General features: G+C 41.0%; 1 protein-coding gene across 13 annotated transcripts in view; it reads left to right on the top strand.

Moving 5' to 3' along the window:
• NCOA2 (nuclear receptor coactivator 2) overlaps window positions 1-25,342 on the top strand; it is a 274,099-nt gene that overhangs the window by 14,039 nt on the left and 234,718 nt on the right. For 6 of the 13 annotated variants that reach the window (XM_075920540.2, XM_075920550.2, XM_075920539.2 and 3 more), the window contains exon 2: window positions 6,123-6,204. The gene's annotated coding sequence lies outside the window, so the exon portion shown is untranslated. Of the gene's footprint in view, window positions 1-6,122; window positions 6,205-6,605; window positions 6,789-23,630; window positions 23,665-23,764; window positions 23,785-25,342 lie in introns of those variants that run through there. The other 7 variants (XM_075920545.2, XM_075920542.2, XM_075920546.2 and 4 more) reach the window with 3 other exon arrangements.

Genomic DNA, 25,342 nt, shown 5'->3' on the forward strand with positions numbered 1-25,342 from the left:
CTTACAAATGTAAGAAGTTTAAACAGAATTTATATTTAAAAGGCATATAAGTGAATAAAACCATTCTGAAGAATATAATTATTCTTAAGCTCTAAACTATTTTCCTCAAAGCACTTTTTTGTTGTTGTTGGCTGCTTTTTGGAGAGGGAGCTTTACAAAAGTGTTAGAAGATAGGTAAGCAGCTTCAATTCATACTCTGTTTTCCTTGTCAGTGAGAATGAGATATGAAGCTAATATTGGTGTAAATGCTTCTTTGGTAGTTTGTACAAATGACATCTGGCCCTCAAAATCTGTTTATAAAGGTTATGTGAATGGCAGAAGGAAGTTACTTTCGTAAGTTGTAACTGCTGTCTTTGGAGATGTGTTGCTCATATTCCATTGTAGGTGTGTGTGCTTGCCATGTGCACTGGTGATGGAAGCTTTTTCCCTGAGTAATATCTGTAGGGGATTGGGTCTAGTACTATTTGGAATGATGCACATATGCGCCAGTATAAGGGCACCACGGGTCAGCAGTTACGAAAGGTAACAGTCTTTTCTTATTTGAGTGCTTGTTCATGTCCCCTCCAATTGTAGGTGAGAGGTAGGTAGGAATTCATTGGTATGTTGATTGCAATACAACTCTGCCAAACTCAGCGTTACCTTTGGCTTGATGGATAATGGCATAGTGCATTGTGAATGTGTGTATGAAAGACTACGTTACAGCCCTGCAGATGTCTGAGAGTCAACCCCACCTTTGCCAAGGAGGCCAGATGGGACCACAGTTGGATCTTGTCCATGTAGAACACCATGGACGTGGATTCAGAAGCAGGGTTTAACTTTGGAGACACATCTTGCCAAGATAATAGCTACAAGGAATGCACTCTTCTATGACAAATGGGAAAGGAAATAAAAAGACATAGGTTTCAAGTGTGAACCCACAAGCCTGCAGAAGACCAGGTTACTATCTGATTAGAGAGCCAGGTCTGGGATCAGTGGAGTCTTCTAAGGCTTTTCAGGAACCTGGTTGAGAATGGAAAGCTGATGTGGCTGCCAGGTGCACCTTGATCAAAGAAAAGAAAAGAAAAGACAAGACAATGATGCTTTAAGTGGAGCAGATAATTCAGGATGGACTGCAGAGACGACTGGGTCAGAGAGATACTCTGCCCTGACGCCAGGCAAGAGAAATGCTGCTGCTTCACCTGTTAAGTTGCTCTGATGGAGATCTTCCTGCTCTACGAGAGAACCTGCTGTACCTGACTACAACAGGCTTGTTCCTCCATAGTCAGCCACACAGCAACCAAGCTGTGAGTTGGAGCGACACAAGGTTTAAGTGCAGGAGTCGACCGTGATCCTATGAGAAGAGGTCTGTGTGGGCTAGGAAGTGGCCACAGGGCTGCAACAGCATGCCGAACAAATGCTGTTAAGGTCATCTCAAGGCTATCATAATGATATTATGTCTTGTCACCCTTGATTTTTCAAGGGGACTTTGATAATGAGTGGAATTGGTGAGAAGGCGTACCTCAGGTCTCCTAACCAAGACAGGAGAAAGGCATCTGATAATGAACCTCTGCTGAGGCCTTGGGGGAAATAAAATGGGTGACACTTTAACAGCTATATATAGGTTGAATCTCTCTAGTTCGACACTCTTTGTTCCCACAACATCCGTGGTCCAGCATGGTTTTAGTTGGATGTCCACTTATCATGGGTGGAGCCAGGTTTCTCACGTTCCAGCGAAGTTTGTTTACAGCCCCCAGTTCTGGCTCTCAGTGTTCTGTGCTGCTGTTTAGCTCTAATTTACCCCTTAATGTCTCAGGGTATGTCTACACTACAGCACTAATTCGAACTAACTTAATTCAAATTAGTTAATTCGAACTAAGCTAATTCAAATTAGTGCACCTAGACCTAAAAACTAGTTCGAATTAGCATTTTGCTAATTCGAACTAGCATGTCCACATTGAGTGGACCCTGAACCGAGATTAAGGATGGCCGGAAGCAGTGCCGGCAGGGCATCAGGTTAGGACTTAGAGCGTGGAGCTGCTGTCTCAGGCTAGCCGAGGGCTGTGCTTAAAGGGACCTGACCCCCACCCCGGACAGACAGTTCTCAGGGGTTCCTCGCTTGCAAAGCAGTCCTGGCTTGGAGTGCCCTGAGTGCCCACACTCGGCACATCACAGCACTCAGCCATCAGCCCGGCTGTACTTGCCGCAGGCTGCCATCCGGGGGGGGGGGTCAATCAAGGGGCTTCAGGAGAGCTTCCACCCTGAGAAGCCCACAGAGCCACCCCAGTCCTCCCCATCGGGGGCTTGTACCCCATTCCTCCCTCACCTCCTTCCACTTACCCCTCCCTAGCCCCCCTTCCTGATGTACAAAATAAAGGACACGTGTGTTCAAAAATAGAAACTCTCTTTATTGAACAAAACTCGGGGAAACTGGGAAAAGGAGGTGGGAGGGGGAAGAGAGAGGGTGGGAGAGGGGAGGGCAACTAAAATTATCAGGGGTTTGGAACAAGTCCCATATGAAGAAAGGCTAAAGAGACTGGGATTTCTCAGCTTAGAAAAGAGGAGACTGAGGGGGATATGATAGAGGTCTATAAAAGCATGAGTGGTGTGGAGAGGGTGCATAAAGAAAAGTTCTTCATTAGTTCCCATAATGGAAGGACTGGAGGACACCAAATGAAATGAATGCGTAGCAGGCTTCAAACTAATAACAGAAAGTTGTTCTTCACAAAGCAAATAGTCAACCTGTGGAACTCCTTGCTGCAGGAAGCTGTGCAGGCTAGAACTATAACAGAGTTTAAAGAGAAGTTAGATAAAGTCATGGAGGTTGGGTCCATGGAGTGGTATTAGCCAGGGGTTAGAAATGGTGTCCCTGGCCTCTGTCTGTGGAAGGCTGGAGATGGATGGCACGAGACAAATGGCTTGGTCATTGTTTCGGTCTATCCCCTCCAGGGTCCCTAGTATTGGCTGCTGTCGGCAGACAGGCTACTGGGCTAGATGGACCTTTGGTCTGACCCAGTACGGACATTCTAAGCTCAGGGCTCAGGATCGGGGGTCTCAGTGGACCACCTTGATTTTCATGCAAACCTGCTCCTGGGTGGCCAGGCTGGCAGCTATCCTGCCCTAGACGGCCACTTTCCTGTGCCTAGTGCGGAGGTCGTGGATGAGGTCCACGATCTCCGCACTAGACCAGGTGGGCGCCCGCCTCTTGCGGACCCGGGCAGGCTCCCAGGAGCCGCCAGCCTGGTCCTAGGAAGAGGCGGAGGGCTGGGTGGCAGCGGGTAGCTGGTTCGTGCCGTGCCAGGTGCAGGGTCTGCTGGCTGGGTGCTGGCAGGCTTGCACCTGGCACGGGCACCGTAGCCAGCCCATGCCCCTTTAAGGGCTCCGGGGCTGGGAGGGGGGCAGATGAGTTTCCACCAGGGAAAGCTGGGGAAGGCTAGCCTCCCACTAGTTCGAATTAAGTGGCACACAGCCCTTAATTCGAACTGCTTAATTCGAACTAGGCGTTAGTCCTCGTAGAATGAGGTTTACCTAGTTCGAATTAAGCGCTCCACTAGTTCGAATTAAGTTTGAACTAGCGGTTTGTATGTGTAGCGCCTATCAAAGTTAATTTGAACTAACGGCTGTTAGTTCGAATTAACTTTGTAGGGTAGACATACCCTCAGAGGGGGAGCCTGGTTAGTCTGTAACTTTAAAAACAAGTTGTTCTGTGACACCTAACATACTAACAAAATATATACTATCATAAGCATTCATGGGTAAGACCCACTTCATCAAATGAGTTGGAGTAGCAATAATAGAATCCAAGATGTAGTATAGACAAAATCTCTGCAAAAGAAGTTCTTGTCAATTGTAGGACCCATGTTAATTAAGCTATTTAAGTGGGCTGGTTGTATTCAATTCATAACTTTTGATGTGGAAGTGGAAATGGAGATATCAAAGGCAGGGGAAATTGATTTTTGTAATGCCTTAACCAGTTCATGTCTTTATTCAGGTTCCCCTACAGATTTATGTGTGTTATGGTTTCTGATGTCTGATTTGTGTTGATTTATCCTTTGCTGCAGAGACTGTCCTGTTTGGCCAGTGTACCTGGCAAGAGGGTCACTGCTGACACTTGATGGCATATATCACATTAGAGGCATTAGTCCCTGATGTTGTGTCTTGTGTGATTAGGTCCCATCATGGTGTCACTTGTATAGATGTGTGGACAGAGTTGGCAACAATGGTTGTTAGGGGTAGGTTCTTGGGTAAGTTTATGGTGTGATGTGTGGCTTCTAGAAAGAATTTGCTTCAGGTTTGGGGGCTGTCTGTAGGTAAGGACTGACTTGTCTCCCAAGGCCCATGAGAGTGAGATACCATTTTCCAAGATAGGTTGAAGAGTGTCAGTGATGCGCTGGAGGGCTACGTCTACACTTGCATGATTTTCCGGAAATGCTTTTAATGGAAAAGTTTTCCGTTAAAAGCATGTTTGGAAAAGAGCATCTAGATTGGCATGGATGCTTTTCCGCAAAAGCACTTTTTGCGGAAAAGCGGCCATGCCAATCTAGATGCGCTTTTGAGCAAAAAATCCCTGATTGCCATTTTAGCCATCGGGGCTTTTTTGCACAAAACAGTACTGTGCTATCTACACTGGCGCTCTTGAGCAAATGATTTACGCACGAGGGCTTTTGCCCGAAAGGGGGAAGCACAGTATTTCCACAAGAACACTGAAGATCTTACATGAGATCGTCCGTGTTCTTGCGGAAATTCAAGCGGCCAGTGTGGACAGCTGGCAAGTTTTTCCGCAAAAGCAGATGATTTTGCGGAAAAACTTGCCAGTCTAGACACAGCCGAGGGATTTAAGCAGGTGATGACCAGTGGCATTCTGTTATTTTCCCTTTGAAGTCCCCAGTAAGCCATGGAAGTGTTGGTAATGCTGCTAGAAATATTGATCTCTCATTGCTTGACACAGTCTCTGGTTCAGCACTGGTGAGGGGTGCCAGACTAGAGAGGTTCAACTTGTACAACAAATTTTGCTACTAGACCAAATAGAGACAGGAAAGCTTGCCAAAGCAAGGAAACAGTCCATCACTATCCCTGGCAATAAGAAGGAACTGTGGGAAGGGAGAATCAGCAGTGCCCTTTATACTGGAGTGTATGCACGCCTCTTGAGAGGACATCAAAACTAGTCCCCTACAGATACCACTGAGGGAAAAACTTCTGAAACAGCCATGAGCACACACACCTGCAATAAAATGGGTGTGATCAAGAACTCAAAGAAAAATATTGCATCTACTCCTTCTCTGAAAGAATGGGCACTGCTTTGGTACAGAAATGCTTGTTCTTTGTTCTCCTGGGATCTAAAGCCTGCTGGGGCATTTATGTGCACCTGCCTAGTGACCAGGGCCAGCCCGAGCCATTCTTGCACCCCAGGCGCCTGGCGCATGCACGGCCCATATGAGGTCCCGACTCCAGGCGCCCGGCAGCCCCAAAAGGTTGGGGACCACTGATCTAAATGCTACTCTGAAAGTTTTTCATTCGTTGGCTAGCTTACGCTCCCATCACTCAGGTCAAAAATGTTTGTTTTAAAGTAGAATTTGAAGAGCAGAGAATAATTGTATTTACTGAATGTTCATATAATTTTCATGAAGTGTAATGTTTTAATATTGACTCAAAGGCTTTTTTATAATAGCCATTCCAATTTTTTTTGGAGATTTAGATACTAATTTTGTTTAAAAAGAAATCAGATCAACATATACAGGAAGAAATAGCTGTCATAAAGATTTTCTACACTCATTTGACAAACTCTGCTTCAGTTTCTGACTTTTAAGAAAGGATTAGAGTTCTAATATATCTGAAGAATAGCTAGTTGAAAATCTTGTTCATCCCAGACTTATTTGCTGTGAAAATAAAGTATTCCTAGAGTTCAGATTGATTTGCATGCAGTCAGCTGTAATTCCTGTAAAGGGAATGGTGTGTATATGGAGTAATTCATGCAGCTGCACAGAATTACACAGTGATCTCTGAACCAGAAACCACACAGCAAAGTTTATAGTGCTCACTTGCTCAGTTAATGATCAGTACATTATGTTAAACATACAGTAATATTAATGTATTTTCAGTTTCTCTATTCAAAAAGACTAATATTCCTCTTTTACTTTTGTTTATAGCATACTTGAGATGTATTTGAGTACTGAAGCTCACCCATACACACGACATACAGAACTGATTTGACAGCCTCACTGAGTCTTGGTGAGTTATCTATAAACTATATACTATATGTTTAGAGTTCTAGCTCCTTAAGTAGAGAGAATCTGATGACAAAGCAAATTTTGATCTGAATGTGTAGGGTGCAGACATAAAAACAACCTGTCATGGATAACAAACTGTTTTATTAATAAAATGTGAGTGGGAAAATAAATTTCAAAGGCTTATTTTGTGGGAAAACTTTTGGACTGATGACTCAGGCAAGTAAAGTTAAAGGACTAGTCACAAGAGCATAAGATCCGGGAAGAGATTTTGTGTTGGGAAAGAAAGTAAGCAAATATATGTTTGAAGCTACTCAGGAATAGTACATGTTAAGATTAAACCAAATAAGTACTTCATCATCTAGCTAATGGACTTTTTTCACAAATGTGTGGCCTTTCTTATAGCAAAGTCTCGGATGCGGTAATAGAACTCTTTCCTTCTACCATCACAAACTATTTACATTGTGACTGAAACAAATATAATGGCAATCAAATACCCATTTGCTCACGAATGAAAATCTGATGATGGCTTCATCAGCCAATGATACAACTCTCTGGATGCACTTATGAGAAGGATAAGATCTCTGTGTGAGTAAAGAGACTTTCCATAGTTTGTTTTAAACTGATAATACTTTTTTGTATTTTAACAACACATAGAAGCAGAAGAGAAATACTATATTTTATTTTAGGCTTGTGTAATGTAAGGAGGGTACTCAATAATAATTTATAAGATTCTGTATAAAATCCACAAGTATCTTCTTTTTTTTTTTTTTTTTTTTTTTTTTTTTGTGAAAGACCAATTTCAGAATATTTCCTTTAATGTGTTATAAAATGACTTACTGAAGACTAATTATAAATATGCATTTTTGAGACTTGCACATGTGAAGTATGCAGATAAGTTGATACGCTAAGTAACAGGGTCCATGAAAGATGCATATGTTTAGCAGTTTGCAAAAGGCTGAAAAAATACAGGCTAAAATATGTTTATCTGTGTTAGGTAGGTGGCTTTTCATTTTTTATCATAAGCAAATTTTGGAAAGCAAAAAAGAATTTTTCTTAAGAATAAAAACAACAAAAAACCTCCACTTTGTCACCAATAAATGAAAATACCACTAAAACTAAGACGTGCAAAGACTAACTGGCATTGTTACCTCTTTTTTTATTTTAGTGCTTTATCAAATGAATTCCTAATTCAGAAACATTAAATGAAAGTTTTATAATCTGATATTCCGTTAAATCTTATAAACCTCTCTTGAAAACAACTAATTTAATCAGTATTTAAAAGATGAATACAATTTAGGGGTGAACAAAGTACTTTGAACTAGGCTTTTTATGATATTTGTTATTTTGGTCACAACCTTTTTTATATCAACAAATGTACAGCATATACACATTTGTAGAAGAAAGGTATCCTCATCAGAGCAAAGTGTGCATGCATGTGTGTGCGCACACATGCACATATTAAAATTTAGATTGATTGCACTGTGTCCTCAATGTTGGTGCTTGGGAATGCTACAGGGGTCAAGAACAGGACAACTGAGCACTTGCATCATCAAGAAAGATGACATACATTTACTCAGGCAAATATTCCTCAGTGCCTGCTTTAGTTTCCAAATTGAGGCTGGTGAAAGATCTACCCAACTCAGATCTTGACAGTAAATAGTATTAATTAAATATAGGGCTTGACAGTGACACTGATAACTTGGATCAAGGCCAGTAGATTTTGCCTCAGTTTTCTGAAAATTGAATTCCACTGATCTGTTTATCTGGCAGCTTTTCAGTATAGTGAATTAAAGATCCACAGACATGTCTGTATGTTAATGTGGTTGAACTCCTAATTTTTGTACTGGTGCCACAATGCCCAGGCATTAAACCAGCAAATACTCAAATAGAAAAATAATTTTACTGGCTAAAGTACCAAGTGAACTTCAAGTTTTTTGGGCTAATGTCTGGCAAAATGCCATTGTAACTTCATTACTTTTATATGAAATATGTATTGTGAAAAGTTATATAACTCCTTTTAAAGTAAACTTCAGCTTCATTGAGTGTCCCATTTCATTTGCCAACATCTTATAGGCTTTAGGCTTGTCTGCACTTGCAGAGCTGCAGTGGTTAGCGAAGATGCTACCTATGCTGTTAGAGGTAGGGATGTAAGTGACTAGTCAACTATCCAATAATCAAAGCTCATCGGATAGTTGACTAGTCCCTCAACTAGTTGCTTCTCCCCCTCTTTGTCTATCAGAGGCAGTGGGGGAGGACGGATAGGGAGCAAGAGCCGGTGCTGGAGTGAGCCAGCTTAAAAGCTGTTCCCCCCAGCACCGTCTCCGCAGGGGGCAGGGACTGGGTGCCAGCTAGGAATCAGCTGATTCCTGGCTCACTCCCAGTACAGACCCTGTGCCTCTGCTTTTTATACACTTAAAAGGCTGGTGCTCAGCTGGGGGGGACCCGGCGTGAGCTGGGAATTGGCTGTCCCAGCTTGTGCAGGGTCCTCTCTACTGTGCTTCAGACTCTTAAATGTATTAAGAGATGGTAGGCAGAGCCACAGCAGGGTTAGCTCCCCGCTACTTATAGGTACTCTATCTACATGAGAGACAGTGGCATATTGACAGTTGATGCTCTCCCATTGGGATGTCACTGTCTATACCAGGCATTCAGTTGGTATAAGTGCATCACTCAGGGATGAGGATTTTCCATACCCCTGAGTGATGTATTAATACCAACATAAATTCGTTCTTTAAACCAGGGCAGAGGTGTGAAAGATAGCTCTCTGGCCCATGGATGCTTCTCCAGGGACCCTCGGGCACGCAGCAGGCGCTGTTTTAAATGCAGGGCTGCTCCGTTTGACTCTGGAGATAAGGGAAGGCTTCAGGTGATCTCCCCAACCCAAGCCCAATCCTCAGCTCCTATTGATCGGAAACAACCGTATCGCATCTCCTATTGGCCAGAAAAGAGCCGGCCAATAGGAGCTGAGAGATTGGCCTGGTGGTTGGGGGCAGTGCAAGCCTCTTCCCCCACCCCACTCCATCCCACTCCCAGAGTTGAGAGCCTCGTGAGGGGAGCAGGCTGCATTATCAATGCTCTGTGGCTGCAGAAGACAGGGAGCTCAGCCTGCCTTTGGGTGCTGTTGGCTGAGATGCTTAGGTAAGCACCTCCCAGCCAAAGCCTGCTCTGCCACCCCTGCCCCTCCCGCACCAGAACTCCCTCCCCCAAGTCACCTTCCAAACCCTCTGCACCCCCTTGCCCCAGGTCATAACTCCCTCCTATACCCTGCACCCCCTTCTAAACTCCTCACCTAGGCCAGAATCCTCTCCTGCACTCCAACTCCTTCCCTGACTCTACACTCCAATCCTCTAACCCAGGTCACAACTCCCTCTTTCACTCAAAACTCCCTCTCAGACCTCACACCCTCTCTTCTGCACCCAGCCTCCATCCTAGATCTCACACCCTCTCTTCTGCACCCAGCCTCCATCCTAGACCTCACACCCTCTCTTCTGCACCCAGCCTCCATCCTAGACCCCGCATCTCTTCTACAAAAAGTCTGGCCCTTGTCTACTTTCCAAAATCTGAGAGTGGCACCCTCCATCAAAAATTGCCTGCCCCTGGATCAGGGCTTTAAAAAGAGCTTGATTATACCATAATCATTTAAACATTTTTTTTAGGATCCCACATTCTTGACCAAAATAATTCCTCATTGGGGTTATAAGGAAGCTGAACACGAGTGTATTTCAAAGTGTGTTGAGTGTTTCTATAGCCATCCGTGACTAGAATGTTGCTCAAATGACAAATACCAGATTTTAGTGTACACATTTAGAAGTTCCTCTTTTCAAACATTTAGTGAGTCCTCTTCCCATCCTTTCCCCTCCCCTTTCAAATGTGCTATCAAATTAGCATAGAGTTCCATGAATTGTATCTGAAGGAAGGGAGGTAAACACTTCTACAATATAAATTTAATTCCTGTTTAATCTTTAGTTAAAAAAAATCAAGATACTCACCTCTAACAGGACTTTACAAATATAAGGGATCCTGTTCATTTACTGATTTTTTTTTTTTTTGGAGGTGAAATTGCTGAATTATGTCTCCTTTCAAATTATTTAAATGATTGGCTACAACTGTATTACACAATTGTACAAGCTGTGGTTGATTGGTAACTTCCATTTCTGTCTATGGCTGTGTTGAAAGTGGTTTTAAATATGACTTTGATTAGAAGATGATAAACTTTCTCTGATGTTCTGGGCTGGACAAACGGTGCTAAAACCCATTTTACAAGAGCATGATCTAGTATTCCTCATATTTGTTTATGGTAGGAAGAGTGATATTCATACACACAAAGTATAGATTATGTATATTATCAATAGGCATTAAAAAGCCTGCAGTATCCCGTGCATGGGATGGGGTAGAAAAGAGGAAGAATTCATTCTGAAGTCACATTTTGGACAACATTATTCTAGGCTTATTATTATGGGCCATATTCTGTCTCTCTTTATATTGTTTGGTTATTTTACCGCAGTAAGGTACTGTTTGGCCTTTTTATTTTGTGCTTAGAAACTACAGTGATGACCAGTTGGCTCTCTTCCTAGTGATATATTAGTGCTCCAGAAGATGCACTTAACCTTTGGGTCACTGAATCAAAATTTAAAGCATTGAGCTTGGATTTAGGGAGTCTAGGTTAAATTTCTTCATCTGCCGCAGGTTTTCTGTGTAGGCAAATCACTTTCTCACATCAGTAAAAGGAGGATGATTTAATACCTTTTCAATAAGCAAAGAGAGATGGGCCAAAAAGAGTAAGTATTGTATGGCAGGGACCATATTAGAGAAGTACCTGGTGGTAACCCTGTCATGAGGCATTCTAAATGGATTTGAAATGCATAACTACTTGGGGTTTTTTTTCCTAAAAGAAAGTGGTCAATGGGTGTGAAATTTCACATGGGGTTAATTCATTTTCTGTTTGCCTTTTGTTTGATTCCTTTTTATAACGATTTTTTTAATAGGAAGTCTTTGAATTTAGCCTGTAGCTGAACTTTTTTGGCTTATTTTTCGTTGTTGATTATTATCACTTAAAACTAAGAATAGTTAATGGGCCATTTGACCAATGGTCCATCCAGCCCAGTATCCTGTGTCTCTCAGTAGTTGACGTGTTTCAAAGGTAATGACCAAAATAGGGAAAATATTGAGTGATCCATTCCTTGTTGTTCAATCCAAGCATATGATAGTCAGAGATTTTGGCACACCCAAAGCATGGGATTTCATCCTTGACTATTTTGGTTAATGGTCATTGATGGACCTATCCTCCATGAACATATCAAATTCTTTTTTTAAGCCAGTTATACTTTTGACCTTCATAACATCCCCTGGAAACGAGTTCTACAGGTTAACTGTGCATTGTATGAAGTGCTTCCTTATGTTGTTGTTTTAAATCTGCTGTGAGTTAGTTTCACTGTATGACCCCTGGTTCTTGTGTTATGTGAAGGAGTAAACAACAATTCCCAATTCATCTTTTCCACACCATTAATAATTCTATTGAACTCCACCATATTTCCTCTCTTTCCTGCATTGTCTAGTTTCTAAGATAAACAGTCTTTTTATTTCTCCTTGTGCAAAAGCTGTTTCATGTTGCCCTTCTCTGTATTTTTCCCAGTTCTAATGTATCTTTTCTTGAGATGGGGCTACTAGAACTGCATTCTGTATTCAAGATGTGCAGGTACTGTGGATTTATTGTGGAATTATAATATTTACTGTCTCGTTTATCTTCTTCCTAATGATTCTAACATTCTGTCATTCTGTTCAGTCTTTCTGACTGTTCCTGCACATTGAGCAGGTGTTTTCAGAGAACAAGCCACAAAGACTCGAAGATCTTTCTTGAGTGGCAAGAGCTAATTTAGATCCCATAATTGTGTATGTAGAGCTGGGATTATGTTTTCAGATGCAAATTATTTTCCATATATCAACATCAGAGTTCATCTGCCATTTTGTTGCCCCATCATCCAGTTTTATGAGATCCCTGTGCAACTTTGCAGTCAACTTTAGACTTAATGATCTTGAGTAATTTACTATTGTCTTCAAACCTTGTCACCTCACAATTTATCCCACTTCCCAGATCATTTATGAATATGTTGAACAGTCCCAGTGCGGATCCCAGAGAGAGTTTGCTATTTACCTCTCTCTACTGTGAAAATTGACCATTAGTCCTACTCTGTTTCTTGTCTTTTTAAGCAGTTGTTGATCTATGAGATGACCTTTCCTCTTATCCCATGACAGCTTACTTTGCTTAAGAGCCTTTCTTGAGGTACCTTGCCACTGGATAATCCTGTCTGTATGTTCATTGACCTCCCCTCAAAGAATTCTAATAGATTGGTGGAACATGATTTCCCTTTACAAATGCAGTGTAGCTTCTTTCCCTGCAAACTGGGTTCATCTATGTGCCTGATAATTTTTTTTCTTTACTCTTGTTTCAGCCAATTTGCTTGATACTAAAATTAGGTTTATTGGCTGGTAATTCTCAGGGTTGCATCTGAAGCATTTTATAAAAATTAGTGTTATAATATCTATTCTACAATCAAATGTACAGAGGCTAATTTAAGCAGTAGGTCACATACTACAGTTAGCAGTACTGCAATTTCATACTTGAGTTTCAGAACTCTTGGGTGAATACATTCTGGTTTTAGTGATTTATTATGCTAATTCATCAGTGTGTTCTAAAATCATCTTTGACACGTCCATCAGGGATAGTTTGTCATATTTGTTATCTTAATGTTTCGGGTTTGGGAATCTTCCTCACCTCCTCTGCAGTGAAGATTGATGCCGAGAATTCATTTTATCTTCTCCACAGCATCCTTGTCAACTTTAAGTGCTCCTTTAGCACCTTGATCATCCAGTGGTCACACTGATTATTTGGCAAGCTTCCTAATTTTGAGGTACTAAAAACAAAATTTGCTGTTAGTGTTTTGTGTCTTTTGCTAGTTGCTCTTCAAATTCTCTTTTGGCCTGCTTCATTAAACTCAGCTTGCCAGAATTTATACATTTTATTTTCTTCCGATTAGATTTCCAGGTTTTCAGTTGAAGCCATTTGCCTCTAGCAGCCTCTTTAAACAACAAAAAAATAAAGTTATGGTGGCATTTTTGGTCCTCTTTCTGTTTTGTTCATTTTTGTTTTTAATTTGGAATATACATTTAGTTCAGGAATCTCAAACTCTTGGCCTACAGCCCATCCATGGCCGGAGGAGTTGTGCAGTCTGGCACAGGAGTCCCAGCAGGCCAGGTGGGGGCCTGTCTGTTCCTGTTCCCCAAGTCCTGCCCTGGCCAGCCATCACTCCATTTCTCTCCCCCCCCCCCCCCCCACCCCATGGTACCCTGTCCCTCAAGAACATGGCTTCGGGGATTACGGGGGGGGGGGGGGGGAGGGAGAGGGAGGGACGACTGCTGCAGGGTGACAACAGATAGGTATTATATAATCTATAGGTTTGGCAGAATTGGATTCTGTATTTTTTAAAAAGGATGGATAAAGCTGAAAAAAAGCTTAAATATCAATTTTAAATTTTCAGTTGTGCAAAGTTATGTGTTAACTGTTTTTCAGTTTTTATTTAAATTTCTACAGTTGTGGAAACTTGGGAGGGATGGTTAAACAATTATTTAATGACCCAGCTGTTGATATTCAAAAAGTTAAACCTTGATAACTGTTAACATAAATGGTCAGTGTCACCTGTCAAAATATACAAAGTAAATATCTTTAAATCAAACTCTAAAAATTTGTCAATATATTCTTCTGTTGCTTATATGTAAATTTTGATTACCATTAATGGAAACATTTTTTCATTGGTTAGTGTGTTGATAGTTAAACTGATGTTTACTGATATTAACCAATAAAAGTCTAATCTTTCCCAGCCTACATAACTAATCTTTTAGTAACATTCCTATGTAGGGAATGTTATTTTAAAATAAGATTGCTCCTTGATTGATGAGTAAGCATTTTCATAAATGGGGCTTATTTTTTAAGAGATACTTTCAGTTTAAAAAACACAGCAAGGGCTTGGGGTTTTTATTTACTTATTTGTTATGCCTCAGTTTCTGAATTCTACTGGGAAAATGGCAATAGGGTAGCTGTTTGTTTGTATATCAGGGTTTTGGTTGTGTATGTTCTTTTTCACTGCTTTCTTTGTCTGTGTGTGTGTAGTAAGCTACCTTACTCTTGTTTGTGTGTATCCTTCAGGTTTCAAAAAATTAAACTTTTTAAAAAAGAAAATGATTATTAAATTGCATAAATTGACAGCGAGACTCACAACTGATTTTAACTTTTTAAAATAGATTAAAATTAATAGCATACCTTAAACTCATAAATTATTGTATGATAAGATTATGGAACACATCTAAGTTCTGCATTGTGACAATAAAAAGAAGGAAATCAGGCTTCTTTACAGTTACATACCCAGTGTTTAAGCTGCGTAAACATTAAACTTAATCTCCTAATGTAAACAATGTGCAAAATTTTTATTATGCTCCAAATCCCACATGAACAAAGCAAGAGGAGCATTCAGCTCCCATTAATATCTTGAGCTTGCAACTTTAAACCTAACTCCCCACTTCACCAGTGAACTCACTCTACTATTTCTTTATGTTGGTTGTTCAGCCCATAAAACTGTTTTGGGGCCTTTTTTGGTGGGACGGGAGGAACAGTTCTATTGCAGATCACATTTAAAAAATAAATAACACACGTTGCTATGTTTTAGCGCACTGTTTATCTTTGTTACACATTAAATTACATTTTTGAATATCTATGGTTTGTGATGTCCTAAAGTCTAAATTAATACAATGAAAAACTTAGTTGAATAAATCATTTTAACTGCATTTAGGATCTCTTTAGAATTATTTAGTGGAGACAAGCTGTGTGCTGTCCATTGCAGAGGTTAAGAAATATAAGAACCTTTTTTTAATATAACTTTTGGAATGAATTGTAAGCTGAACTCCAGCATAGCTCATCTTTCAGTAATTAGTGATAGAAATGTAGCCGTGTTAGTCTGGTATAGCTGAAACAAAAAACAGGACTATGTAGCACCTTAAAGACTAACAAGATGGTTTAATAGGTGATGAGCTTTCGTGGGCTAGACCCACTTCCTCAGATCAAATAGTGGAAGAAAATAGTGGTTGTGACAATTTTCTTCCACTATTTGATCTGAGGAAGTGGGACTGGCCCACGAAAGCTCATCACCTATTAAACCATCTTGTTAGTCTTTAAAGTGCTACATAGTCCTGTGTTTTCTTTCAGTAATTACATTCTCATTTCATTCCCTATGAAATGCATTATTTCAGATAAAATTCAAGTTAATAACTTTAGTTAATGTCTTTAATTAATCTTCTAACTATGATATACTGCTGTTTCTAAATAATTTACAAAAATGTACAGGTATTGACTATTATTCAAAAATAATACCTAAACAATTCATTTTTAAAAATTAAATGTATAATTGATGGATTTAGCTTGGTTTGTTTTATGTAATTGGTGATAGCTGTGAAAGTTAGAGGACTGACGAGAGAGAGAGGGGAACAAGATGAAATAAAGTACAGTCATCAGTTTCCTGGAGAATTTAAAAATCTTATTTTTTACTTTTTTCATGTGGCTGCTGAAGTAAAGATTAGTCAGTTGTAGCAGAAGTAAGCAGGCTCATGAGCTTATATTTGAATTATTTCTGGTGCTGAAATTAAAAGCAGTCCAATTTTTCAAACTAGGCATCTTGCTTTTGCTGGAGATGTCATTCATTATTTACTGAAAATATTGGTGCCAGAGTAAGAGTAGTGTGGCAGCATACTTTCTAACCAGGAAATACCACAGTAGTATATATTCCATTCCACTCTCTTAGGAATGTAAAATTCCAGTTAATCAGTTAACCAGTTAAGCTTTAGGTTGAACCCAGCTGGAGCAGCCCCTAACCCCCATGCTGGGGCTCAGGCTGGCTGCTGGCTCTTCTCTCCTAGCCCTCACCAAAGCAGTCCCTGTCTGTGAAGGGCCTGGACAGAGATTGCAGACTAGGGATGTTAAAATGTGTGTAATTCTGTAACCATGTGACTGATGAAATTTTCAGCAGTTACACACGGGGTGGGAGTTGGCTCCTCAGAAGGTAGTGAGGAGCTGGCTTTTAAACTGGCTCACTGCATGTACTGACTCCCACCTGCCAGCCCTGTGTTGCTGACTCCGTATTAGGCACAGGCAGCAGCACAGGATGGCCAGCACTCCCTAGGACAGGGGTGTTCAACCTACACCAGAGAATGAACCAGAATTCACCAATGCACATTGTCAGCAGCCCTGATCATCTCCCCATCATCACTCTCAGCACATCCTGCTCACTGGCAGCCCCTCTGGTCAGTGCCACCTTCTCCTTTTCCTCCTGCCCACTGTGGTCAGCGCTCACTGTGGTCAGCTCTTTCTCAGTGGGAGACACTGGAGGGGGGGAAGCATGGGTGTGACAGGCTCAGTAGAAAGGGCAGGAAGTGGCAGGATTCTCGGGGGACAGCACATAGGGCAGAGCTGGGGGTTGAGCAGTGAGCACCCTCCGGCCCAGTGTAAACCTGTAGTCCAGCCCTAGATTTGGTACCCATGCGAGGAGCCACATTTTAACCTCTGAAGAGCTGCATGTGGCTCTGGAGCCACAGGTTGGCCACCCCTGCCCTAGGAGCTTGTGCTTGCCTGGGGTTGGCTTTTAAGTTGGCCCCCCATGTGTAACCATGAACATTAACCGATGAGCCCAAGCTCATTGGTTAACCGTCTACACGGTTACACTTTCACATCTCTACTGCTGCCACCAGAAGCAGCATAAAAGTAAGGGGTGACGAATCTTCAACCCTCCCCTACAATAGCCAGATTGCACATGAGAGACTAGATTTCATTCTGTTACGTATTCTTCACAACTATTAATTTTGGTAGGGCTCTCTCTAGTACTTACTACACAGGAGTGTTCTGAGGCTAACTTCATTGCAATTATGAAACCCTTAGAAATCCTCAGATCAAAACTACTCCAGGAGTATGGTGAAGAGTAATTTCATTATTATTATTCATTGATGGATTGTGTCTTGATGATTGATCTGTCCTTCATGCCAAAGTATCCATATCCCTGAAGCATCCCTTTTAGCTGAAAGGTGGGTCATTCTCAGTGTTGGCTGAGACTGGGAGCTTTTCTGAATAAAGACTTGATAGTTGTGCCAAATTATGTGACTATAAACCTCCAGACTTTCTTTGTTTTGGCTCAGTGCAAGGTTTGAAGTCAGAAAAAAATGAGCACTTAAATACTCTAATCTACCCAGTTTGTTCACACACCCACACTTTGATTTTGCTAGCTGCTGTTTCTAAAGCAGTGGATAATAGTTTAGTAGCACAGTCAGTACTCTGGTAAGTTTCTTGGCCTATATTTATACAGATACATTTAAATGAATGAGTACACACATAGTCACCTAATAGAACATAAAGTTTTCTCTCCAGAAACAGTTCAGCAATTTCAAGTTCTGATATAGTGTTCATAGGAGAAAATAAGGAATATATCGAAGTACAAATTGAAAGCTCTACAGTACAGTTCATTATGGTTTTTAAAGCTGGTAGTTAGACATAATGAGAGGAATGGCTCAGTCGAACTCTGGTTGTATGGTAACATGGACATGTCAGTTGTCTTACAGGGCTAACTCCTATTCTTCATGTTCTTATAATTAGGGAGGTAAAAGAGTAGTGATTAGCTGACTGCCCGATAAGCGTAGTGTTGACTCGACTGTCATTTCTCTCTCCCTTGCTGCCTTTATATCAGAGGCAGCAAGCAGGGGGAAGGTGCTTTTGGGGGGAGCTGGGTTAAAAGCTGGTTCCCCCCAGCACCATCTCTGTGTTGCCACCTGCCTCACCCTCTACAGACAGGGGCTGCTGGACCCGGTGCGAGTTGGGATCGAGCAAGCCTGACTTAGTCCCTGCTTGTGCTGGGTTCAGGAGCTATGCTCACTGCGGCTGTGCAGTTTAAATGTAGTAGGAGCTGGGCAGCCTGTGTGCCCAGCTTTTACTACATTTAAACTACAGAGCCGCAGCGGAGTAGCCCCTCTTAACAGCCTTACTTATAATGTCCCTATGACAACTACAGCACCTGCTTACATAGGGAAATAGTAATAGGAAAGTGTTTTTTATGTATTCTTTTTCATTTTATTTTCAATACAATTTTGCAAATAAGGAGAGTCACCATTATGTGACCAATAATTTTCCCCACAATATCAGTAGATGATCCATGGATCACAGTTTAGGAACCCATGATTATAATCATTTTTGACATCTCCCCCCCCCCCCAAGGATCTTACCATTTTTAGTAGCCTGTAGAAACTTTCACTGTTACTTTAGCTTATAATTGCTCAAAATTATATATGTACATAAATACCTGAGAAATATGAATTAACCTCACTACAACCCTTTGAGGTAGGGAAATATACTTGCTTTTAAATGACTTGACCAAGATTACACAGGAAAGACTGTGGCAGAGGTGGGACTAGCACCCACATTGCCTAACTCCTAGGCTTGTCTTGTGTCCAGAAGGCAGAAGGTGATAACTACTGGCAAAGGGAGTAGACATAAACATCTAATATATAATGAACGTATTTTATGTAATTTAAATCAGGTGAGCTTCTTTTTAGAGCTACATTGTAATTAAGAGTAGAATCTCGTTGCCAATTAATTACTTCTGTAAATGGGCTGAAATCCACTGAATTTATTACTTCCAATGCAGTTGTGTTTGTGCCAAGCAGGAATTAAGAAACACTACAAATGAATGCGACAAATTACTCTGTGGCACCAGCTAAAATAAATGCTTCATAAGAAAAACAGACCTGAATTTTCTTCCCCTGTCCATCCAACTTCCATGATCTTTGCTTTCTGGTCAGGTGCCACTGAAATAATCTAGTAAATGTCTAAGCTCTAGAAAGTCAGGTTGTCACTTTGATGTTTAACTGACTTTGAAACTGTGCAGCTGTAAAGGGGAAATGAATTCTGTTCTCTGTCAAAGCCCTGTAAAAGTGATTATTTTAGCAGCTACTGAAGATGGAAGTGTTTTATTCCATGATTACACTGATTGTCAAAACTGGAAATATTTTCCTGTATTAATATTTGGAACTTTCCAAACATCATTTTCTGTTCCTTTTCTTTAAATATTCAGTTTCTCAACTTTATTGCATCTTCTGCTCTTTTGGGCTCCAAAGAAATCTTGGAAATCCAAGTCTGGGGGAGAAGAACGCATTGGTGACATGTTAGGAGATGGAGGACTAATCTTGACATTTATTAGGCAACAATCCCTAATCTTTAATGTGACTTTCGTCAGACAAAGACTTCTGTACCCAAAATGCAGTTCTCTACCTTGATGTAAAAAGACTGACCAACCTGTGGCCAATAACTCGTGCTGACGTGTATTGTATTCTGCCTAATTATTTTTAATGGGCATTTATCACAGAACCATTATAAAAATGTTGCCTTTCAACATGTGCAGTAGCTTGTTGAAATCTCTGCCACTCCAAGTATCAGCACTGATGTATTTTTTCAGACATATCTGGGGCTAAAACTTGGTAAAGTATAATGGTGCAAAATTCGAGACAAAGGTCGTACCAAATTAGCTCCAGTACAATAGGGTGACCATATTTCCCTGTGCCAAATATGGGACACCAAAGGGGGTGCTGCTGGTGCTCCAGCCTTGCCAGGTGGTAGGGAGAGGAAGGAGCAGCGCTTGGGGCTTCAGCCCTGTGCAGGAGGAGGGCTAAGAATCCTCTGGCTCAGGTCCCATGGGTATGGCTGGACTTGCCTCCCTGCTTCAGGCTCTGCAGCCTCTGAGATCCAAGTGCCACACTGGTTTAGTCCAGTCATCGTGATGACATGAGTTTAGGTAGGCCAAATTTGAGTGAGTGGCACTGCAACCCCATGAGCTAGGTTACAATGCTACTCACGTACATTTGGTCCAAAGCAGAGAGTGAAGCTCAGCCAGCCCCTCAGTACAGGAACTGGAGGAGCTGCCACTGTGCGGTGAGTGCAAGGCAGAACCTAGCCCCCACAGGACTGTAACCAGGGCAGGGTGAGTGGGGCAGCCACCCTGGAGACACAGCCACTGGGGTGGCTTGGCTGGGTTGTTGATATGCGGCACTGCTTTGAGAGGGAGAGCCACCTCCACTTCCTGACTTATCTGAGCTACCCACCCAGCTCTCTGAGTCGGGGCGGGGGAGGAGTTGTTGATATGCGGCACTGCTTTGAGAGGGAGAGCCACCTCCACTTCCTGACTTATCTGAGCTACCCACCCAGCTCTCTGAGTCTGGGGGGGAGGAGGGGGGGCACATGTGACCATGCCTGCCACTCTCTCCCTGCATCACCTCTGATTTTGTGTGATGCTAAGATGCCTAGTTAAAGTTCTGCCCCAGGGTCCTCCACCCCAAGACTCTGATTGGGTTATGACAAGCCATAAATATTTACAAATGGAACCTGAGCCCCAAAAGTTAGCAACCACTGGTCAGGAGAGCTGCACGTTTGGACAGCTGAGGTCTATTATCAGTTCTGCCAAAAATTTTCTGAGAGGCATTATTAATTATCCAGTAGTGCTGTAGGTGGTGTAATGTACTCTACAGATGAAAAAATTAAAAGCAAAATACCAGATTCCTGCTTCAAGGAACTTACAGTTTAAGGCTGCAAGCTATGTGGATGAAGAAGTTTCCCCCAAAATTTACCCTTGCAGAATCAGAATCTAAGTTAAATATAGTACAGTAAAGGATGACAAACATAGGTTGTATGGGAGGTGAGTAGGGGAAAGAAGAGGTTGCAAGAGTGAATGTGAGAGGTGTTTTTATATGCATCCTGTTTTGTTATACATATTTTTGTTTATCTTAATATGTTAATATAGCTCTTCTAGTTTGAAAGAGGAAGGTCAGGGTGATGGAGCAAAGGGGTGGTTAAATCTCTGTCACTTTTTTCAATCAAGTGGGGCGAGGTTTAGCATTAATATTTGTGCTATGCTTTTAGATCTGTTGATGGGTTAACATTACACATTTTAACTTTCCATTCAGAGGTTCTCTAGTCAGGAATAATTTGCCATTGGTAATAAAAGCTCCTTTTTATTTTATGTCCCTATATTTTGTATATTGCACAGACTAGCATCAGTATAGTCTGAACATTCAGATTATAAGGGGGACTAAAATTCTGCTTAAGTGAAGTAATCAGTTTGTTAGGTTGTATTTCTGTTTACATGTTTGTTAGTATATGAATTTCATTATTTCTTGGCAGTGCTCTTTGATATTGAAGGCTAAGGTAGAAGGAAAATAAATACATGGACATATGATGGGCTCCACTCTGAGGGCTATGCCTCATCCCCCATCTTTGTCACAAAGGTCTTAGCATGCAGTGCTGTGTTTGATCTTTTTCAGCCTCAAATAATTGATATGACCAAGCAACTTGTCAGTATTTATTATTATGGAAAAAACTTATTTATTTGAAATGATGGACATATTTCACTGAGCTTCTGGACATGTGGAAAACTTCATTCTTATAATTTTTTTTTTAAAAGCTCACTGAAAGTAATGGGATTATATACCCTTCAGTGGAAGAGACTGTAGAGTAGGAGGTCTCAGACTTCCAGCCCTCAGGCCAGTGCCAGTTGGAACGATTGCACACTATCCAGCCCGGGACTCCCAAGTGGCAGAGGCTGTCTCTTACTAGTTCTCCTAGCCCTGCCCCTTCCCACCATTTCCTCCCGCTCTCTCCCACATGCCACTCCATCCCTTGAGCACTTAGCTTTGGGATCACGGGGAGGGGGACCTGGTACTGTGTGGTGGCAACAGTCATACCATTCCGCACTCCTTGAGGGGAAACGTAGAGCAGTTTGGCGTGATTGTTGCTGCCACGCAATGCGAGGCCCTCTGTTGATCCACAAAGGTATGTGTTCAGGGGATGGGATGCCATGGTGTTGGAGAGGGCAGGGCGGGGCTTGGAGGCTGGTAATGGACAACTTCCTCTCTCGTGCCCGCTGGGAGTCTTGGTCCGGATTGTGCAATTGCTCTGGCCAGGGAGACCCCTGTGATAGACATAGATGAATCAAGGCTTTTAAAAAAGTTACTTTATATGTAAATGATACCAAATAAAAAACCCTATGAACACTAAATATGGTATGATAAACAAATACAATTTACTTGAATCTTTATTGCCCAGTTTTATACTCTTGGATTTCTTGGTAGCTGTGATACTACAGACTGATTTACTCATCATGATGATGAACAAAGTCAGTGCAAAGAGGGCTGGCCAGCATTATTACTTCAGGAAAACTTAAAAATGAAATGTTTTATTTTTTTCAGTACTGAATGCCCTCTTAGCCTGGGAGTACCCATCCCAATTTAGGTTTAATCTCTGACTTCTAATTTTGTTTTTTAATTCCTTAAAAAAAAAAAAAAAAAAAACAGGATTCAGGTGACTGAAGGCTTATGTTCAATGCATTTTGAAAAACAAAATTTAGAGCTTAATTTAATTATTTTTTATAACTGGTTCTTCTAATAAACCCACTGTGTTTGTATAAAACCTTTTTAAAATAAGTTTCCTGAAGGAACTTATAATAAAATGATCAAATCTAGCATGCAGTCATCCAAAGCTCCCATGTCACTCATTTGTCTGCTAGCCACAGTTCTTTCCTTGGCCCTGTCCTCTCTGCTTCTCCTACCTCCACTAATCAGCATGAATTAGGCCCAAAAATCACAATAATGTTGCTGTTTTGACTCCCCAGAACTGAAATCAGAGGGTTGTTTTGTAAAGAAACAAAAACAGACAGAAATGAACTTATCTTGTACCAAAACCTCTTTCACTCTCTTCAAGATTAAAATAACCGTGTTCCTGCTACAAGAATAAACCTAAGAACACATTAGCTTCCTGACTATAGCAAAGGAAAATATAGGTGTACTTTTTAAAGAGCAGATATTTTAAAGGAATGAGTTTTCATTGCAGTATGATTATATATTTAACAGGAAACCAAGCTGCAATCTCACTCTTACTACTACTGATCCCTTGGTTTTCAGGAGTTCATTACTATAATGCTGTGTGTAAAATCTTGGCGCATATAGAATGATATCAATCTGTTTTGCTATTTGTCCATTGGTGCTCAGTGCTCAATAATTTACTGAGTTGAAATTTAAATGCAAAATCTCACATTAATGTAAAGCTAAAACTTTCATAACTTCACTTCTGCTTGCATTCTTTTTCATCTAACTAGTACTTTGTGAGGATGAGAGTGCCAGATTTTAGGCTTCTAATATTCCTAGCCTTTTCCACAAGATTCACATGTACAAACTCCAATTGAAATGTGTTTTACAGTAAGAAAAATTTATTTCATGTTTTCATAACTTGTTTCAAAATAATTCATCTTTGGGCTGAACGCAAGCATGGAATTTTTCAGGAGAGTTTTTTTTCCCCAATAGGAAATTCCTTCTGAAGACAGGAATAGACTGGAAGGTACTTCTCAACCTTAATTATATTGTTTACGGGGCAGAAGCACTTGTACATATAAAGAAAAATACATGAAGACCTATCCTGTCACCGTTATTCAGAAGTCTATGTAACTTATTTTGAAAGGTTTGTGCACAAAAGTAATAATGTGGCACCTGATTATGCAAAGCACTCTACAATTGAATGCAGAAGTCATACCGCACGGATTTGCTTGCAGGGCTGGGCTCTTCGTTTTGGGCATTTTTATTTTTTATACAAATCAGCAACTTTACTAATTTAGTAACAGTGCACATTTTTTTCTGATGATTGGATGCTGTTTAGGATTTCTTTTAAAATGCTGGAGCTATTGCTGCCAAACATGCCTGTTACATCACATACTAACATAATTTGACAACTGACAAAGGAAACATGCAAAGACTGACATCTGGCCAGACACCTTTAATTATTATGTTTTGATAAGCTTAACTTTTGTCCATAAATACATGTATTACATTGACATTTTGAATGCTGCTGGAGATAAAGGCCTGTCTACCTTTCTTTTATATCCCCTATGTTTAGTTGATTATAGCTCCCTCAGAAAATTCACTTGGAATTTAAATTGCTAGATAGAAACTAAAATATTGCCTAAAAGAATGACTGCAAGCGAGGTCAGTAAAATCCCACACACTTGAGTGGTGCTGAATGAGTCCAGTAGTGAGAATAAAGCGGCATTTTGAGCACACACAGAGCTTATTTTCTTTCATGTAAAAGTACAAGGATGTCATTTGGCCCTATTGTGGTGCCTCAGCTGCTTCTCCATTTAATGCATCACTAAGGAGTAAACAGAATAATGAACTCTATACTTTGCAGATAAAGGAGAAATGTATTCTCTGTTAAAATGTTTTTGTCATTTTAAACTTTGCACAGACTCTTTTAGTGATTCTGGAGTTATTGGTTTTTATTTTGTAGCAAGATCGTAGAAGTAGTATGCTCCTGTCCAATGGTGCAAATGGGAAAAGGTCCGAACCCTGGTTCGCTCCTCTGCCTTAACCCTTTTGAAGTTCTGGTGGAATCAGACCCCAGGAAATACTCGAGCAGAACAGGGTTCTCTTCAGAAGCTGGCACAGTGCTGTTGAAATGATTCTGTGCCAGCCCAGCTTTAGCCTTGGGTGTTGTGGGCATATCAGGAGCTGCAAAGGTGCCTTAAAGTCAGCTTTGCCTCTGCACTGCCTAAAGAGGTGCAGTGGAACTGAGAGCCATGCTGTCTCCTCTAACCAGTTTACCATCTCATTTTAGTTATGACTCAGTGGTGAAGGCAAAGGACTGTGTGTATTTGTAACAAAAAGTCACAGAGGAAAACTGGCAGATGAAGTAGAAAGATTATGTGGATATTCAACAAAGGCTTGTGTACCACTTGATGAAGCAAAAATTTGTGGGTGTTTTTTAAGCAATAAATATAATTGTTGACTCATTTATGTATTTCCTTTTACTTAATGCGCTTCCTCCCCTCCACACATGCATTTTTGCTCCACCATGCTGTGTTCAGAACTGTGCGGTGAGTCCATGTAATTTTACTTCTGTAATCCTGTCCTTCCTTCTGACCTCTCCCTTCAGAGTTCTTGTTTCAAAAAGTGATAGAAGGTCTTCAAAGTCTGTAGCGATTTTTGAGAAATACTTTTTCTCTTTTAATCTGTGCATACTAGTT

This window comes from Pelodiscus sinensis, chromosome 2 (genome assembly GCF_052426305.1).
Source record: "Pelodiscus sinensis isolate ZL-2025 chromosome 2, ASM5242630v1, whole genome shotgun sequence".
Lineage (NCBI taxonomy): Eukaryota > Metazoa > Chordata > Testudines > Trionychidae > Pelodiscus > Pelodiscus sinensis.